This window comes from Lissotriton vulgaris, chromosome 4_1, assembly GCF_964263255.1.
Source record: "Lissotriton vulgaris chromosome 4_1, aLisVul1.2, whole genome shotgun sequence".
Lineage (NCBI taxonomy): Eukaryota > Metazoa > Chordata > Amphibia > Caudata > Salamandridae > Lissotriton > Lissotriton vulgaris.
In genome coordinates, this window is record NC_141691.1 from 521,694,570 (window position 1) to 521,715,901 (window position 21,332).

The window sequence follows — 21,332 nt, forward strand, 5'->3', positions numbered from 1 at the left end:
AGTCAGCGACGATGACGTGTCCTGTCTGGTACGGACTGGATTGGATTGGTGTGAGGCCGGCTGGACTGCAGTGTAGACCGGAAGCAGCAGTCAGCAGTGGCCCACAGTCACGTGTCTTTGGCTTACGATGCACAAAGTTAGTGTGACCAGGGCAGTTGTCGGTAGTGTTTGATCACTTCCGTACAATGGTCCTTTTTTCCTCCTGACTGAAACGCATCATTCCCTCACACCTCTCCTTGCATGCAATGATATGTGCTTGGCCTTTGAAAAATAAAGACTTAGGGCCAGATGTATCAAGGCTTTTGCGACTCGCAAAGGCTGAAATTCGCAGAATTTCGGCCTTTGCGACTCGCAAACGGCCGTTTTGCGATTTTTGATATGTAAGAAGAAATCGCAATTTAAGGAATCGCAATTATTTGCGATTCCTTATTTTGCCATAGCATTTAAGGAATCGCAAATTTTGCGATTCCTTAAATGATATGTATGACACATTTTTGGTTTGCGAATTTGTGTTAAAAAATCGCATTTTACCATCAACTTGTAGTTGGTGGTAATTTGCGATTTCTTTTAAAAATGCCCTAATTGGCATTTGTAAGGGTGGCATGTGACACTCATACATGCCCATAGGGCATGTATGTGTGCCACATGCACACACATGTAGATTTGAGGGGTGCAGCAGGGTGTCTTTAAGACACCCCTGCACCCTTGAAATAATTCTCAAATTGCGATTAGCAAATTGCGAATTCGCAATTTGAGAATTATTGCACTATCATTGCTATGGGCCTCCTGGCCCATAGGAATGCATTGAAAATTATTCTTTATTTGCGAATTCGCAAAATGCGAAATCGCAAATAAAGAATAATAAGGAATCGCAAAAAATTTGCGATTTTGTACATACATACTGTTTTGCTAATTCTAAATAGCGATTCGCAAAAAATCGCTATTTAGGATTCACAAAACGGTATCTTGATACATCTGGCCCCTAGTTCCCAATGTATGACCCACTCTGGCGCAGTGTGGCCAGAGGGCAGTAGTCCGCGTGGGCACACAGACATGTGTGGTTGGAATGCTATACACAGACTTGGTGTCACCACATCGAAGATAAAGCTGCCATAATTAATGTTCTCTGCCATAGTGTAATCAAGGCTTATTTCCAAATATGTGACCTACTAGTCCGCTGTGTATGCCGGTGGAGTACCTCAACAAGAAGGGAGTACTGTGGCCTGTGTCGCGGAGGCCGTGATGGTCTGAGAAGGCTGCCAGGGTTGCGCCACTCAGGCTTGGAGCTTGCACCAGCACATGGTGGGCCCTCTTTGGCACACTCTGGTGTAGGCAGGTGTGCATTGAGGCCTGGGTGCGCAGGGCCTGGTAGGACTGGTATGGGGACCAGCGGGCAGAGGTGCAGCAGGCGCCCAGGATCGGTGGCAACACCGCTCATGGCAACAGCGTCGGCCTCGTGGCGGGGTGAGAGGCGCCGCCCTGGCAGGGACGTTGGGCGTTCTGGAAGGAAACCATGCTCAGAGCTACGTGCTTTTTATTCACACCCCAACTCTGGCCTGACGTATGCCGGGCCAGCCCACTCCGCTCACGCTTACAGGGAAGGATGTAACAAGTTATTTTCACAGATCTTCCCCACTGGCTGGGGTGACTTGGTTGCATACACTGTCCAATACATTCCATTCACCATCGGTGTATGTGGACATGGATGTTTGTGTGGTCTGCATACTGTAGTCTGGCCATCACATACACGTCACACTTGGCATTGTGTACATTCTCATTCATCAGTCACTTGCTTCCTACACACATGTGAGGAGAGGGGAGAGGATGTGGTCCGTCGGTTAGACTGCCGACTTTGGTGCTAGAAACCAGGGTTCGAGCATCGGGGTCGTGTCCACATCCTGTGATTCTGGGCAAATCACCTAATCTCCCCCTGCCTGAATGTGTAATGTAAATACGGTGCTCATGTAAAGTGCTCCAATACCTTCGGATCGAGTTTGCGCTATGTAAATATGCAAAAAAAGCCTGGTCCCCACCTCTTCCCACACTCTGCTATCGAGTGGCTGAGGTGCCATGCCGTTGATGGCTTATGTGCATGGCTGGCCCAGGTTGCCACAGTTAGTTGTGCTGTCATGTCATGTCTGGTGGGTGGGCATGTTTTGTGGCATGTTGTTTGTGAGTTTGTGACGTGTGCATTCCCAGTGTTGTGACTTGAATGGTTGTGGAATTGAGGTGTGTGGGGTGTTCACTTGGTAATTGCCAACGAGCAGCGCATTTCCGTAGGTGCCAGCCTAGAAGCGCCGGTTGATGATTGACTGCCGGAAGATGTAGGACTCATTCACTCTGCATGGGTGGTTGGCGTCGACGTTGGTGGAGGTTCCCTGGTGGTCCTCTATTGCTTGCACAGTGATGCAATGCGTGTGCTTTCGGTAGCGGAGGTTGTGTGCAGTTTTGCCAGTGGGCACAAGTAGGACATGTGTGCAGTCAATTGCCCCCTGACACGTGCGGGAAGGCAGCTATGGCATAGACATCTTGCTTGGTCTCCAACTGCTCATGCCCAGTGTAGGGAGAGTATGGGTACTGGGGTACCAGGCTGATGATGACATCTGGGACAGTTGTCATGGACTTGGATTGTGCTGGCTGTGAGACTCCTCCAACTCTGGCATGGGTTGGTTGGAAGGTCCCAGGGCCAAGAGGTGCAGCACAGCCAGCAGCTTTGTCTGCGGAGGCATGCTGTGTTGGTATTGTCAGCCTGTGGGCAATGCTTGTCAGGATGCGTAGGATGGTAGTCCTTTCGAGCCTGTGGTGGGCAATGACATTCCCTGGTGATGGGTCTCTGAGGTTGGTACATTTTCAGGAGGTCATTGTCTTTGTCTGCGCTGCCTCAGTGTTGGTCTGGGGGAGGGGCAGAGAGTCTGGGGGGGTCCTGGTGGTTGTGGTGGAGGGTGTTGTGGCCCAGTTGGAGCTCCGAGCTGCATGATCGTTTCCTCCATGGCATCTTTTGTTCTTCAGGTCTGGCTCTGCGCTGGGCTCCCTTTTCTGGTGCAGGCTGTCGTCCGACTTTACACCAGGTCAGAGCAGGTGTTAATTTCCTGCTGCTATCCGTGCCTTATCGCCTTTTTGCAGATCAGACTGGTCGTTGAGAATGTTGAGGTGTGGTGTTGTCGCAGCTTTTTCTCCGGGAACGCCTACTCTGCATCCTATTAGCGATAGTTGCCGGGGTCATCTGTGGTGTTGTTTTTTTAGGATGCTATCGCCGTAAAACTGGTGATATAGGCTGTTTGCACCAGCTTGTGAATGGAGTGATAGCTCTATTGCAACTTTGGCTGAGCTGAAGTGCCGATAACTCGGCATTGGCTCCTTGAGAATATGCCCCTCCGTCTTTTTTAGCCAGGGCCACAACACCACAGCCATGTCCACAATCCTGCTTCACAGCACCATTTCGAATAGTGCAGCTGATTGCAACCGTAGGTAACACATAGAGACATTGATACATTGGTATGTGCCATGGGTCTGGGAGACCCACAGTTATCCCAGGTAAAAGCAACACTGATATAGGTCCGAATTAGCTCTTGACTCCAAACTTATCTTTCACTATCCTCAAACAGAAGACAACTCCGCCTTCATATGTAAGCACACATCTTACACAACACTCAGAACCAGCCTGCCTTCCTTTCTGTGAGTGTAGACTGCATATACTAATGTGGACAGTCAGACAACTTCTCACTCAATGTTTACTACATTGCAGGCGGCAGCTGCAGCACCACCAGCCAGTGTTTAATTTGTTAGAATGCCTCTGCAGCTTGCACCACCCATTGCCACGGCCACCACTGCCAATGACAGTACCTACACAACTACTAACAGCACACTGCTACAAGTGTGACAAATTAGGCTGCTTGAGACCCCTAAAGCTATAAGAATGACATGGGTGGCGGTATTAGTTGTTTAATGTATATTGAATAATAAACAATTGTTGTTCTGCTCACTTCCAAACTACACAAACAGTGCCACCATGTGGCAACTGTCATGAGTACCAGTTTGTGCAATTATATGCTGGTGCCTAGCAGAGGAAACTACTGGCTCAAATTAAGCACTGGCACCAGCCCCTCCAGTGGCAGGGCCTTAACTAGCATTGGCATCATATTACTATCACACAGACAGATACGTATGCCACACTGCTACCACTTTCATAACTACATTTCTGAGTATTGCCTGACTTTGAGTGTATTAGTAGGCATGAGCGGAAAATCCGTTCCGCTCACGGATTTCGCGGATTTTCGGTAAATCCGCGATCCGCGAACTCCCGCGAATGTACTGAAAATCCGTGAGATCCGCGAGCGGCGGATTTCGGGGGGAAAAGTTCAAGCCTGTTGAACTTTTAACTATTTTAGGATGGCGCCGGCAAGCTGCCAGCGCCATCCTAAAATAGCTACTAAGTTAGCTTCAACAGGAAGCACTAATAGATAAAATAAAGCAGGTGCTTGAGCACCTGCTTTATTTTATCTATTAGTGCTTCATGAAGCTAATTTAGTAACTATTTTAGGATGGCGCTGGCAGCTTGCAGGCGCCATCCTAAAATAGTTAGTTAGGAATGAATGATGTGTAATTTTTTGTCGAGGCTGTGTAGATGTGGGTTCTCCCCATATCTATCGTCGAAAATTAGCTATGATGCTTGATGGAGGCCTTTGCATAATTAACTTTCACTAGCTCAATCCCTGTGCAGTTACTGTGACCACGAGCTTCTCTGATCCGTGCCTGTCCTTTTATACACACAAGAGGCATGTGAACTCGCATATAAGCCCCGTCCGTTTGGCCCCTCCCCACACACTAGTGGTGTGTGCACCGTCTTCGCGCCCTTTACCCACTTGATGGACAGCTCACTCGAGGGACCCCGGCGCTCTTTGGTGTGATGGCAAAGTTAATCAGCCCCCCCAAAAATGTGTGTTTTGTCGAGGCTGGGTAGGTGTGCGCTCTCCCCATATCTATTGTCGAAAATTAGCTATGATGCTTGATGGAGGTCTTTGCATAATTGACTTTCACGAGCTCAATCCCTGTGCAGTTCCTGTGACCACGAGCTTCTCTGATCCGTGCCTGTCCTTTTATACACACAAGAGGCATGTGAACTCGCATATAAGCCCCGTCCGTTTGGCCCCTCCCCACACACTAGTGGTGTGTGCACCGTCTTCGCGCCCTTTACCCACTTGATGGACAGCTCACTCGAGGGACCCCGGCGCTCTTTGGTGTGATGGCAAAGTTAATCAGCCCCCCCAAAAATGTGTGTTTTGTCGAGGCTGGGTAGGTGTGCGCTCTCCCCATATCTATCGTTGAAAATTAGCTATGATGCTTGATGGAGGCCTTTGCATAATTGACTTTCACGAGCTCAATCCCTGTGCAGTTCCTGTGACCACGAGCTTCTCTGATCCGTGCCTGTCCTTTTATGCACACAAGAGGCATGTGAACTCGCATATAAGCCTCGCCCGTTTGGCCCTGCCCCTCACACTAGCGATGTGCACGGTTTTCCCGCCCGGCCATTCCCCACACGATCCGCAAAATCCGTGAATCCGCAAATTCGTGGATTTTGCGGATTGCGAATTCGCAAATTCGCGAATTGCGAATTCTCAAACTTTGCCCATGCCTATGTATTAGTCCAGCACTATCATAAATGTATCTTGTGAGCTTATGCCAAGAAAATGTCTTCGCAGCACAGGGAGAATGTCAAGTGAATATGCCTCAAACATGGTTTTTCCGATCTTGTAATTTTCTCTAAGCAGGTTCTGTGTTGCTGGTCCATCACCCGCTTGCCCCCACCTCTACTGCTTTGCCTGTATGGCCATGTGGACTGGCCTCTGACACCACATGGAAATCAGTAGTGGGGAGGTACACGTTAAGGAGTAGTAAGAGAGGATAAGCCTTAGTGGAACAGTGTGCAGGTGGTGGTGGAGGGGGTAGAGGGGAAGGAAAGGAGGGAAAATCCCTGGTAGTAGGAGTCCTCTGGGGTAGAGAACAGAACTCGGTTAAGCAAGAGGCGCAAGAGGGGCTGTTAAAAAGGGCATGAACAAAACCCAGAAGGTAAAGGTCAATCCCTGGCCTAGGACCTTCTTCAAAGTACTGCAAAGGACTCTAGTATTGAGTGAAGTTGGGACAGCAAACAGTGAGATGGAGATTGGCAAGACTATGGAGGGGTAGTTAGATCATGTGGTTGAGGAAATCCCAGCGGAATGGGGAAATATGTTTAGACCCAATAGGTATGCAATATTACAGGAGGAAGGCAGAAAAAGATTTGGAGGGCATGAAGAATTTAAAATTATTAAGTGGCTGGAGCGTTACTCACCCAACGCTAGAGGGAGGAGAGGAGAGTAAGAAGGGCGGACAGAAAAACTTAGCCCAGAACAAATTTTGAATACAGAGGAGAGAATGGATAGAACACAATGAGTGCAGGTGGAATTAAATACTGGGTTTTGGGGGATTTGATTGCAACACTTACGTCGGAGATTAGAAATAGGTTTGAAGTATCCGAGGGAAATCAGAGAGTGATTAAACTGGTGTGTGAGGCTTTAGAGAAGAAAATTGACGATCTAGCTGGGAACAACCGTTCTAGAGGAGTCAGTTGAGAAACTCAAGGGCAAGATACAAATAAATGAAGAAGAAATAAAAGCCTTAAAATTGAGAGAACATGGGTGTCAGGACTGGGAGGAAAGGATGGAAAATAATCAAATCCTAAAAGTGCCTGAAGGAGCGGAGGGAGACGACTTGAAGGGTTTGGTAGTTAAGTTGATTAAAACAGGGCTTCATCTGGAAGAGACAGAGCAGGAGCTGGGTAGGGATATCCACATAGAGACCCCTTCCGGCTTAATCCAAATAGAAACAAAGCCAGGAGGATCTTGGTTACTTTCCTTTCTTACTCCCTGAAAGAGAAGGCTTTATCCTGGGCATTGAAAATGAAAGTAGAAGGTTTGTCTTGTGAAATTAGGTCTGATAATTCTTACATTACGTCTAACAGACAATAGAAGTTGGGCAAAAGAATGGAACAATTGAAGGAGTTGGGGGCCTCATTGCATATGAAATTCCTGGTGGTTCTAAAAGTAATGATGAAGAATAGGATGCACAATTTTAGAGCTGTGAGTGAAGTAGACGACTTTATAGAATCTTGTAAATAGGTATAGTAAGGAGGTGGTTAGCTATGAATAGTTTCTTTTGAACCAAAGAAGTTGGGCAAAAGAATGGAACAATTGAAGGAGTTGGGGGCCTCATTGCATATGAAATTCCTGGTGGTTCTAAAAGTAATGATGAAGAATAGGATGCACAATTTTAGAGCTGTGAGTGAAGTAGACGACTTTATAGAATCTTGTAAATAGGTATAGTAAGGAGGTGGTTAGCTATGAATAGTTTCTTTTGAACCAAATTTTTGCCTTTTAATTTGAGAAAAAACAGCCTTGGGTGATAACCCATAGGCTAAGGCCATTAGAAAGGGGGGTAGGGTCTCCATGGGTGGTCGCGGGACTAGGGAAGGGGTCACTGGGTGTGGAGCATTTAAGGAAAAAAGAAAGAAAAATTCCTCAGAAGCCGCTATTTTGTTATTGGCGAAGGGTATCAAGACACGAACAAGGGAGATGGACAAAAGCTCAGTTTGAAGCTTTTATCTTGGAACGTTAACAGGTTAAGGGTGAGGCCAAGGAGAGAGTGTATCCTCCAATATATAAAATATTGTACTGCCCAGATTTGTGTGCTTCAGGAGACACCTCTTACAGAGGAACAGTGTAAAGAAGTCTTTAAGTCCCAAAAGTGGGTGCAACAATTGGTGTGTACTAAGAAAACCTTGGTGACTAAAGGGGTGGTGATACTGACAAAACGAGATCCAAAGGTTTCTATCATAGAAATTAATTCAGACAGCAGAGGTAGAGGGGTTTTAGCAAAATAAAAAGTAGCGGGGTAGGGTTTTACGTTGGCAGGGTACTACGGGCCAAATGAGGATGATATAGTACAGTTACAAGAGATATTGGTGGGCTTCTCTTGTTCCTCAGATCCAATTATTTTGGCAGGTGATTTTAATGTGGTAATTGATAGTACTTTGGACAGATCGACTGGTAGCAGAGGAATCGTAAACCAAAAAATGATGGGGCAGATAAAATCATTGATGAAACAATTGAGTTTATACGACAGTTGGAAGGGGAGAATGGGGATAAAAGAGGGTATACATATGCAAATAAGAAATATCATCACCAGTCGAGAATGGATTATATTTTGTTGGATCTGAGTTTAAGAGATCAGGTAAAAGATATTAAACAGATTGGGATTCACTTGTCAGATCATTCCTCAATTTTTGGAGAAATCCGTCTTAGGGAAGACAGTCTATCCTCCAGGTGGACTCTGGATCTTACTCTGATGTTGGATCGGGCAATTGTGGAGAGATTGAAAGAGGAGACAGTTGAATTCTTTGATTTTACCTGGGGGTCAACCCCTGCTGGGGTGGTATGGGACTCCTACAAAGCCTTTTTGAGGGGGAAGCTAATACGTTATGCAACTGGAAAGAGGAGAGTTTTCCGGGAAGAGATTAGAAAATTGGAGGAGAGGATAAGAGTATTGGAAGGGGACCTGGTCAATTGGAGTCAGAGAGAGTCTAGACAGTTGGATTTATCTGATATGAAACTTAAACTTGCCACTATTCTTGATAAGAGGGTAAGGGAAAGGTGGGAAACAAGTAAACTAGCGCAATTCAAGTATGGTGAAAATTGCGGGAAATTTTTAGCTTGGCAGACAAAGAAAGATCAGGTGAAAAATGTAATACAAGAGATTAAGTGCCAGAATACAGGGAGGGTCCTAACTAACAAAAAAGAGGTTGAGGAGACATTTTGCAATTAGTTTGGAACTTTGTATGAAGAGGATTTGGAGACATTTGAAGAAGTGAAGGACAGTTTGGTTGAATTGGGCTTCAATAGTTGCTTTAGGAAAAAACTGCTTTTTTAAACACTGAAATTCGGAAGGGGGAAGTGGAGCAGGTAAAGAAGAAGGGTTCTTAGAAGTATATAGTGCACTAGAGGATATATTGACTCCAATTCTAACTAAACTTTCTAATGAGTTGTTTATGGAGGGGGCACCCCAACCAGAGTCATAGTCAGAGGCTACAATTACTTTAATTTTGAATCCAGGAAAGAGCAAAAATAGATGTGATTCGTATAGGCCGGTGTTGCTTCTAAATTGCGATGACATGTTTTTACAAAAGTTTTGGCGGATGGACTAAAGGGCATTAAGAGCGACCGGGTGCATGATGACCAGAAAGGTTTTATGCAGGAAAGAGCATTGCATAAGCTAACTTATTCCCTTTTAGAGGCAATTGATCTGGCTGTAGCAAATAATGCTCCCTTGGCGGTTATAGCTTTAGACGCCACCAAGGCTTTTGATCGTCTAAACTAGGCGTTTTTGCAATCAGTTTTGAATTCAGTTAAGCTGGGAGATAGACTTTGTAGAACAATTGTTGGCTTTTATAAGACACCAAGGGCAAACGTTTTGGCGAACGGAGCACTGACATCAGCATTCAATATTAGGAGAGAGACAAGACAAGGGCAGCCTTTATCTCCACTCCTGTTTAATCTGTACATCGAGCCGCTGGCAAATATATTGAGGGCAGAGCAGAGGATTGTGCCCTTTCAATGTAAAACTTGGGTTAAGAAATTGGCATTGTATGCTGACAACCTGCTGAAATACACGGCAGACTTGGAAAATACAATTATTTATGTAGTAAGAATTGCGTAAGACTTTGGAAGATTCTCAGGGTACGAGATAAACAGGGGGAAAACTGAGATTATGGTCTGGAATTTGGATCGAGAGGCAGAAAAAAACACAACTGAAATGAGGTATTGTGGGGGTTAGAGTAACTCAAAACATAAACAAGTTGGCAGAAACTAATTTTAATAAGGTGAAAAAAGAAATATGTGATTTAATGACACCCCTGACAATTTTCGGCAGACTAAATCTAGTAAAAATGATTTTACAACTGAAGCTTACTTTTCTCTTTATTGTCATACTTCTGCTTTTTAAAGAATTAGGGCTAGTGAAGTTTCAGGGCAAGATTGGATCATTTATCTGGGCAGCGAAAGGACCCCGTATCTTGTGGATAAAAGTGAAGGCGAGGAGGGAAAAAGAGTGTTTGGCTCTTCTGGACTTGCAATTATATCCATGAGCTTTCCAGCTTAAAAATAGCAGGATGCTTCTGGACAGACCTTCAGAATCGGAAATTGGGAAACTGTTTACCGGATTGCTAAAAGAAGTAGAAGGAGGGGCATTGGGTTTCAAGATAAAGTATGCAGATCCAAGATTTTAAAAAAAAGTTTAGATTGAAAACCCTTAGAGGGGTGGCAGAAACCTGGTACAGTATTAGAAGGAATTTGAAATGGTTGTATTATAGCAATATGGCCCCTATTTGGGATTCACCTGGATCACCCGATTGGACGAAGGATAAATAGGCAGGCTAACTTTTAAAGAACGTCTTTGGTTTTAAACCACTCGATTTTAAACCACTCGTTTCTGCCTCACATTGTAATACCTGCCTGCATGTTAATTAGTGTATTGGGGGTGATTTAGAATACTTACCAATTCTGGGAAGTCAGCGCTCGATGCTGTAGCCTGCCCGCCCTGGTCCGACTCGGCAATTATTGCCGTTGAGCGGAGGGCGGACAGGTAAGAGCCTGACGAACTACCTACCCTTCGGTTAGCGGTCTAGCCTCACACAAGGAGGGGCTATTTAGCCCCCTCGTCGCCTGAGCGCGCAGCGGTCGCGCGCAGGGGAGCGCCGGAGGACGCGCCGGAGACAAGCCAGAGAGAAGCCCGTCTGTGCCCGTCCGGGCCCGGACGGGACCAGGGGCTGGAGATTATGGCTGTCCCAACTACCAACATGAGTACCCCTGTTACTGGCCAACTAACATACTCATCACAGGTACTATGGGATCTACGTCCCAGTATAGGTTCCACATGCTATGTTACCTTCCTTTCTAATCTTGAGGGCCCTTTTACATGCTCTGACTGTCATACACATTTTGGCCTCGAGGCAGGGGATAATATTCCTTTGCGAGTTCCTACCAAACCATTATGCTCTACACATAAAACCGACCCCATAAAAACTACCAAGGATCCCATCCCCATAGGATGCAAACATCTACTATGCAATGTGCGCTCACTACCAAAGCATGCATCACAGGTGTGGGACCTGATATCTACAGAAAAGCCTGATCTCTGCTTTTTAACAGAGACCTGGCTCAAGCCTCATTCAATCTCAGCTATCACTCTGGGCATTCCGATAGGTTATAAGGTCTCTAGACTGGATCGTCCACAAAAAATAGGTGGTGGAATAGCCATTGTTTACAGGGAGGAACTAACTGTCACAATATTGGAGGAAATCAGCACCCCTCTGATGGAACTAATGATTTTTAAACTATGCTCCACCTCCGGGGAGAACAGAAGGGGCGCGGTTGTATATCGACCCCCAGGCTCAAGTGTGGATTTTTCGATCTCACTTATGGAGGTTCTTGCGCCGTTTATTTTAAATGACCAGAACTTCTTATTAGTGGGGGACTTCAATTTCCACAGTGAATTAGAGACATGCTTGGAGGCCAGAACACTTCTTATGGACATGGAACACATAGGTCTTAAAAAGATGAATCAGGGACCTACACATGAAGCAGGTCACACGTTGGATCTGGTATTCTCCAACTCATCTTTATATATGTGTACACCCTCCACTCAAGTAGAATGGACAGATCATTTTATTTTAAAATTCTACACTAAGCCCATGGGTAAATCTAATGTAACCTCCACTTTAGCCACCAAGAGAAGGCCTTGGCACAAACTAACACAGGACACTTTCCGAGAAGCCTATCAAGCTCCTATGATCAATGAGCAAGAGGGAATGATGTCAAATGAACTCAATCGGTTTGCACATGCTGTCAATAAAGCAATTGATGGCGTTATTCCGTTGAAAGTGTATAAACCCCGTCATGCAGCCAGACAAGAAGTCTGGTACTCCGAAGACCTGAGACATATGAAACAAAAGTCCAGAAAGCTGGAAAAAGTGTGGAGACAATCCCGGAGTCAGGAGGACAAACAATGTTATTTAACATCCCTTAGATCTTACCATAAAGCTATAAGGATGGCCCGTAAAAGTCACATTGTTATGCAACTTGCAGAGGCTGGGAAGGACTCTAAAGTTCTTTTTCAAATCCTGCAAACTTTCACCAAGCCTGTAGCATGCGAGACGGTGGAGGTTGCTTCACAAGAACTATGTGATGGAATCTCACACTTTTTCATGAACAAAATTGATTCTATTTATGCTAAGATACTGGCCACTAAATCGACTAAAGTAGCCGATCCTAATACCCCCTCTCATAACAGCCCGCAGCGGGACACACAGGCTAATCATTTAAAAAACTTTCCCCCTATTTCCTTAGAGGAAGTTATCGCCTTTACAAAAATGATTAAGAGCGGCAGTCCGCAGGACATCGTTCCTGCCCGTATCATGCCCATGTTGGTTGAAACTCTTGGTCCTGGCATCCAGAAATTAATTAATCTATCGTTAAGTACGGGAGAAGTTCCGAGAGACTGGAAACGGGCGCTGGTAAGACCGTTAAGGAAAAATACCACCATTCCTTGGACGGATCTTTCCAACCTACGCCCCATCTCTCTCCTCCCTTTTATGGGCAAAATGATAGAGAAATATGTTAACAGGCATCTGTCCAGGTTCGTTGAGGACACACATGGCCTGGACCCCTCTCAATCGGGCTTCAGGCCAAGCCATAGCACCGAGACCACCTTACTGTCAGTCGCAGACGATCTATATATGTACCAGGATGGGGGCTACTCCGTCATCCTGGTTCTATTGGATCTGTCTGCGGCGTTTGACACCGTGTCACATGACATCATGACTACCAGACTTGTGAACATCGGTCTGGAAGGTGGAGCTCTGGCATGGTTAAGGAGTTTTCTGACTGACCGCACCCAGACAGTCATCCTGGGTCCCCACCGGTCAGAGGAGTTGGAGATCTCAAAGGGGGTGCCACAGGGGTCGTGCTTAAGCCCGACCCTGTTTAATATCTATGTGGCCCCCCTGGCAAACATCATGAGATCTCATGGGTTCATCCCTATGTCATACGCGGATGACACCCAACTCCTCTTCCCGTTCAAACATCTCACAGAGACGGTCAGGAACTCTTTCTCCTCGGGGATGAAGGCAGTGGCCCACTGGATGGCATCTAACTTCCTGCAATGTAATGTTGCAAAAACGGAAGTGATGCTGTTCGGTGAGGCAAAGCTCCTATGGTCCCCAGACTGGTGGCCGCAAGATCTAGGCCCAGTCCCAGAGCCAAAGCAGGTGGTAAAAAATCTCGGCGTGCGCCTGGATCAGGAGCTCTCCCTGAAACAATACAGCAACCAAGTGGTGAGCTCATGCTTCCATGTGATCGCCATGCTGAGGAAAGTCTTCCCTATGCCCCCTGACTCAACTAGGAGAACATTAGTGCAGGCCCTAATACTGAGTCGTCTGGACTACTGCAACGGGATGCTCCTATCAGCAAATGAGGGAGTTATTGCGAGATTGCAAGTAGTCCAGAACACTGCGGCCCGTCTTGTACTAAATCAGCCCCCCCGCACACCATCGAAGCCTCTTTTGAACACCTTACATTGGCTACCCATTAAACAAAGGGTGAAGTACAAGATTGGATGTACTATACATAAGAGCCTCCAGAACAGAGGGCCCGAGTATCTAAACAGCAGATTCTCCCTCTATAAACCTATACGGTCCCTGAGATCTAGTGATCAAGCCTTACTACAGGTCCCAAGAGCTAGAAAGACCAGGCAAGGTGGAAGGGCGCTATCCATAGCCGGACCAAGGTTGTGGAACAGCCTCCCTCTCTCTTTGAGACTCTGCCAGGACTATCTCCCGTTCAGAAAACAGTTAAAAACCTTCCTATTCTCCAACTAGTGATATCTGTGTACCTACTGCCACAAGCTGAAAAGGTTTTCAAGGCGCGGAGATACTCCTTCGGGAGGTGATCCTAGCGCGGTATAAACCCGTAAATAAATAAAATAAATAAATAAATAAATAAACTAAGGAAGGCTGGAATAGAAAGATGGGAGGACTTATTAGAGGGAAAACTGTTGATTTTGTGAGAAGGATTTCAAATCAAAACGAACAATCAAGTATCTAGGTTCAAATACCTACAAATCCAAAGTTGGTTTCAAGCATTGGAGAATAAGATAGGTGGTGTTAATGAGTTAGAAGAAACTTTGATTTTCAATGTTCCTGAGAAGAAAAAAACCATCATATTGGTACTGGCGGTTGATGGAAGAAGTGGAGGGAGAGTTCACTTTGCCACAGGAGTTGTGGGGGACTGACTTGCCAGGAGCAACGCTGGACAAATTATGGCAAGTCTCCTTTTCTACACTTTATAAAGTAATCAAGCCCGCCTATTTAAGGAGAAACCACCTTTTCTCTATTTACAGTGTGTATTGGACTCCATATAAGCTGTTGAAAGTTGGGAACAGAGGAAAGGTGGCGTGCCCCAAATGCAGTATCAAGATGGCAGATGATCTGCAACTGTTCTTGAGGTGCCCAAGGATTCAGGTATTTTGGGGAAATGTAAGCAAGGCTTTGGCTGATATCTTGAAAATACAGATTCAGGTAAGCCCTCTCCTTGTTTTTTTTGGTGTTGATAATTGAGCTAATGAACTTGTCGGAGATAAGCAAAAATAAATGTTCCCCGCTATGCTGCTGGCACAAAGAGAATTGTGCAAAAAGTGGATTAGCCCAAATCCTCCTATGTATATAGAGTGGAGATCATCCTTGGAATATACTTTTAGCTTGGACGCAATCTCCCTGGAAAGGAGAAGGTATGCCTTTTGACTTCCGGTTAGGGAATGGCTGGAGAGGTAGGAAAGGGATAAGGATATAAAGAGACTGTCCAATGATTATGCCTAACCAGACCTCAGTATAAAGTGCATGCCACTCCCAAAAAACTTTGTATCTCTCATTGTTGGTATCCATTATGGGGTCACTCATAGTTGGGAGAGTCGAAGGCAAGGAAAAATGGCCTTTAAAGTGCAATTGGCAGGTCTCAGATAAGCAAGGTAGTATCAGAAGCATCTGTCCCGGCACGGGGGAAAGAGAGGTTTCAGATGGAGGTGTCATGGAAGGCAATCAGAGGCTAATGAGGACATGCACAAAAACACATTCTTGATTTTTGCTATTTCCTTGGTAAGTACATTTATACTCCTCCCGTCATAGAGAGATATATCCTTTGTCACAGTATCCACCATTGTCTCACACCATTTAAATATCTTTCTCTAACTGACAGAATTCTTCCAGTAGCTCCTACTCATAACATGAGTATGTGGATGTTCAGGCACTGAGTAACAACGCAAGGTTCCCACACCCACATATTGTTTGTGAAGTAATATTTAAATCCTCTGTATATATCTCTCTCCCCCACTGGAAACCAGAGTCCCCTGGTGTCCACACAATGGACCACCCATCAGCACAGATCAGGGTACATCCTGCAAGCAACAATGAGGCCCTCTGCTATCTTTCAGTCAGGTAAATATGTTTCTCATCCACTTGAATCTAACTGACCCCCCTTTCTCATCTCTAACAAATGTTCGCCATTTGTCAATGGCAAAGAAATATGCCATAGTTCCCTTTAATATTTTTTTTATCATGGACAGAAGTTATGCCTTCTATTATAGTTGCCCTCAGTCACACTGTGGAACTCAAATGTTTCTGTTTCATCGAGTAACACAAGTCCACAGCCATCTTCAGGCAGTGTTGGTCAGCAGCTCATATAAGGGGGTCCATTTAGACAGCAAGCAACCATGATGCTGCCAGTTAAGACACTCCTATTTCATGTCCAAGTGCCCATACTAAGCATCACATACCCATAAATGCCAAAGTAAAATCCCATCTCTGTGCATGAAAGTGTTATCTGTGCCTTTAAGTTACAGCAGAACAGTATTGCTGCTGAAGACAGAATATTTCTCAAATCTTTTCCAATGTCAGTGTTCCAGCTGTTTTTCTTACATTGAAGCATCTGAGAACAGTCAGCATGACAATGCCTTCCCATCCATGATAAGAGAAAGTCTTAGGAGAAACCCCTTTTCAAGCAAGCTGGCATTTCAGCAGCCGCCTACATTACAGAGGAAGAGAAGAGTGTTGGCCACATGCAGTACGCATTCTTACAGAATTTCTCATTGCTGGCCAGCTGCCTCGTTTGTCGGGTAGTATTCTGGATTACAAGGCCCTGGGAAAACAAAATCAGGAATACTCAATCCAGTTATACAAGACTCCCTGCCGCTGAGTCCTCAAACTGTAAGCTCCCTAGTTGCCTCTCCGGATCCATCCTCCACAAGCGCATCTCCAGGTCTCTGTCCATATTAACACAAAAATTAAATCTCAGGTGAGGCAGAGGTTTTGCCCACTGAACAACCTCCACATAACAGGCACCTAGATGTCAACACTCAATGTGGAAGACAAGGTAATCATTTCAGGGGGAAATCCATGTAGCGGGATTGCATGGGCAAGAGCATTCCTATGGGATGATGAGTTCCTTTGTCATTCCTCTTTGTGGTGTGAGCTCCGTGAAATGGAGGACAGGGCATGACATGTCCACCTACCTGTTGAATATTGCCACCAGCCAGCAAGACCACAAAGATTGATGGTGACACAGACCCAGTTTTTGAAGGACATAGACAAAAGCCTTCTTGGCCTTATTAGATTGCAGCAGCAATATTTCTAGTAATGAAGGGATGAGGATGCCATGCCATGCCCTGCCATGGTCATGCAGCTCATACAAGTCTTCTCTCATGGGCGTGTATCTAAAGGTGCAAGTCAGGTGTTTCAGAGAAATGGGGATCAACAACCACTTGCAGGGCAAACCAGCTCTCCAACCCACCTTCTTCCCGTGCACAACCTGATCCTCAACCAAATGTGGACCCGGAGTTGGATCTCTGGGAATATGGACAAGCCTCCCATGGGCATGGGTAGCAACTACTGCCCCCATAAACATTGACATCATCACTCAATTTCCCATCTTTATTGTTCACCGCCCTACATGTGTGTCAACCCATCCCACAACTGTAAAGTTATGTTCATAACTTTACCGAACTCAAACTGAAAAATAAACTTGTTTTGCACCTACCTTTCTGCTGTGTCTTCCATTATGCAAACCTGAGTCTAATGATATTAGCATGTTACAGCTGTAATGCTGTGCGTGGACGAATCTTAGATATGTGCCAAGTTATCCCAACTCATTATACTCATCCATAAACATGTATTCCCACAAACACTGTGAAAGCAAAATCACGTTACATTTCAACATGTATTTTTTATATAATATGAAGTTTGGAAAAAAGTAATCTGTAGGGATTGGGGTCTAGGGAAACCTGGGAAAGGTAGGCTAAAAATTACCCATGGGAAGACAAATACTCAAACTAGTTCATGAGGCCAGGACGGGTAAGAAGCCTTTTTTTTTATTGAGCAGAGCATTAGGTTCATGAAATACATGGTATACTTAAAGTCATTATTAAAACCAGTTTCTACGAAAAATCGAAATGACAGCTTCCCTATACATAATGAAAAAGAGCTAAAGCTGAAGCAGCTAGTCATATACTCATTCACAAATAGACAAAGTGCAAATTTATCTTAAACCACAGCACTAATGAAAAAAGTTCCTAGTGCGTCTAAAGTGCAGTACCAATAAAGTGCTAAAGCCTTCTTATCACCTAAAGCCATCACAGCTACAACATTTTATTAAAAAGAGAAATTATGACTGTAACGGCTCATATGATCATTGACTAAAAAACAATATACAGTATACGTCATTCTATAAAGTGCAAGAACTATAAAAGTGCTAGAGCTACTAAAGTGCAATATGAGTAAGGGCTAATGCATTCTAGTGAGAGCTGCTACATCGATTTACCAACCCTAGTGTTAAGATCTCTCTTTAAACTTTTCTAATTCATTAAAAAACTTCCAATTTTTTTCAAATTTCTTAGTGGCTCCAACCCTCCTAGCATAGGCTTCTTCGAATTTTCGGGTTCTTTTCATTATATTGAACCATTTCAAATGAGAGGGAGCATCCCTAGATTTCCAATTTTGCAGAATTAGAGAGTGAGCCACCGTACAAGAAATAAATACAAAGGCTATTTCGGGCTCGGATAGCATCGTTCCATCTCTGCAGATTCCAAACAAAGTAGCTTCCGTCTCGAGCAAAACACTCTTTCCGATTGCTTGCTTGATATCCGAGAAAACAGCCTCCCAAAAAAGCCTCAGTCTTGGACATGCAAAGAAAGTATGGTGCCACCCACCTTCCCCATCTATCTGACAGCGAAGGCACTTGTTTTCAGCTCCCGGGAATCTTTTTTTAAGGCGGCCGGAGTTAAATAAGAAAGCCATTGTGATAGGAAGGCCATCCTTTTGAAATTTGCAGCGCGCAGAGATTTGTTCCTAAATAGCAGATGATCTCCCACTCCTTCAAAGCCAGCCTACATCCGGTCTCCCGAGTTATTTTATTTAACCCCTTCGCTGCTGATGACGAGCTCAGCTCGTCATCAGCCACGGTGTTCATGTGCGGATGACGAGCTGAGCTCGTCATGTAACGCGGCTTTTGGAAAAAAGCCGCACAGCACAAAAATAACCCCCGCAGGCATGTGGTTAAGTGATTCTTGTTCACGGGAGCTTGCCCCTGCTTGTGTAGCAACCTATACCACTTTCCCACCCCTTTAACATTGGCTCCATAAAGGTCTACCACAAGTTGGTTAGGGGTATCCAAAATGCCACTGGTATTTGTTAACAGATGAACAACTCTTAAATATTCTAAAAAGGTCGGTTTCCGATGGCTCTCCGCACTTGCCGTTACTTCTTGCCAGGAAATCGGCCTAATTTGAACTATAAAATGCCTTAGCTCAGATAGTCCACAGCCTTCCCAGATATTTATGTGCCTTAATTGCAGCTGGAGACCGAGACTAGTACATTCTCTCAGTTTTAGATACTGGAGACCCGACGAGCCCATCTTTTTAAAAAAGGACTGACCCCTAAAGAAATAATCTATTAAAATCTTGCAACATGTTTTTTTTTGGGAGTTTGGAAGTTTTTAAAAACACTCAAGTTAGTGATCCAATTTCTTGTGTCATTTTATCTATTAAAAAGCTGTCTCTGGTGGATTTGGATCCCATCAAGCCGGACACTAAATCTAAAAAAGCCGCCTCATAATATGTTCTCAGATGCAGCAGCGTTAAACCCCCTTGTACTATTGGTAATTCTACCACATTCAATTTGACCCTTGGAGATCTCTTGCCCCAAACGAATTCCCTAAGTAGGGTGTCGATTTCCCTAAAATAGGACTGATTTATCTTAATCGGGACATTAGTAAACAAAAAAATAAGCAATGGAAGTATGGACATTTTGATCAATGAAACTCTTCCCACTATTGATAGAGGGAGCAGTGTCCATTGTTCCAAAAGCTTCTTGATCTTGCCCTTTATTCTTAAATAATTCAACTCAAATAACTGATGGTACTGGTTAGATACAAATATCCCAAGATATCTTATAGCGTCAGATTTTTTTGCTTGTGTCCTCAAGTAGGATGGAAAAGAATTCAGATCTGCGTTGAGGGCAAGAACCTCGGTTTTATTGGCATTTATTTTATACCCGCCAATTTGTTCAAAATCCCAAAATTCCCTCAAAGCTGTTTCGAGGTTCTCTTTATCGGGAGTCAGGTATAAAATAATGTCGTCTGCAAAGAGTTTTAACTTGGCCATGCGAGGGATCGGTGGTTGAATAGCAGCATTGTTTCGTATCTTTAAAACCAAAGGCTCTATGAAAAAAGTAAACAGTAATGGCAAAAGCGGGCAGCCCTGCTGATTCTGCAGTTTATTTTTTTGGTTCCTGCACAATTTGAATTTATTATGACCTGAGCCTTGGCCCCCTGGTAGATATTACGTAGCATATTAACTACCTGGGCATGAAACCCAAACCGACCAAGGGTGATAAACAGGGTTCTCCAGTTCACAACATCGAAGGTTTTCTCCGCATCGACCATTGCAATACTTGCCGGAATGGAGTTTGTGTTAAAATAATCCAGTGCATGTATTAAAAACTGGGTATTAGCCGCTATTGATCTACCTGCTATGAAGCCAGTTTGATCTCCATGGATTATCTCTTGGGCGGCAAGTAAAAACGTTCTGCCCATACTTTCATCAAGATTTTATAACCTGAATTAAAAAGACTAATGTGCCTGTATGAATTCACGTCTTCCGGGTTTTTATCTGTTTTGACAAAGGAAACGATTATTGCTTCTTTAAAAACTGCTGGAACAGCACCACCCTTTTTGACAAAGTTAAATAAGTTTTTTAAGGGGGTAATTAATTCCTTTGAAAAAACTTTATAAAACTCGATAAGGAAGCCATCCTGCCCACAAGCTTTTGCCCCGGCTGTTTTTTTAATGGCTGCCGAGATTTCATTGGCTTCCACTTCCGACCCCAATTCGCTAATCTGATTATCTGAGAGTTTGGGAACATTCATGTTTATAAAATACTTCTGGATTAGCTCCTCCTCCACTAAATATTCAGTAGAGTACAGCTGACGAAATTGGTCAACAAAAGTCTGTGAAATATTGCTGCCATTAAATATTCCGCGACCAGTCCGGGGGTCTAAAATTTTAGATATTGTTCCTGATTCTTGCTTTTTCCTTGTGGAATTTGCCAAGAATTTGCCGATTAACTGGCTTTCTTCATAGACCCTTTGTTGAAATATTTGTGAGTTTCAAACCTCTTCTAAAATAAAAAAGTCCCTCAGTGCTGTTCTTGCCTTCTAATATTGGTTTGGGAGAAGCTGGAGTTGGAGAGCGTATTCCCGATCCACCTCTTCTTGCAGTTTAGCTATCTTAGCCCTCCGAGTACTGGACTGGGCGGCCGTAAAGGCTATTATCTGCCCAAGGGCTGCTACCTTGAACCCCCCCCACACTGAGAAGGGGGCTGCTGTATTCTCATTGATCCGAAAATATTCCAGGATTCCCTCTCTAAACCTTTTAACCCAGTCCTCATTTTGCAAAAGGAGATGATCTAGCTGACACCTGGGTCGCTCCCTACTTCCTCCCCCGAGCGTCATTTCTACCCCAACATAAGCATGATCTGAAAAAGGGTTACAACCTATGCCAGCCTCTTGAACCTGGAGGGATCTGGAGGTAAGAAAAAAATCTATTTGAGACGTTGTCCAAAAACGGTGCGAATAGCTGGTATAGATTTCCTCATCTGGATTGATTTCCCGCCTCGGATCCACCAGTTTATATTCTTGTATAATG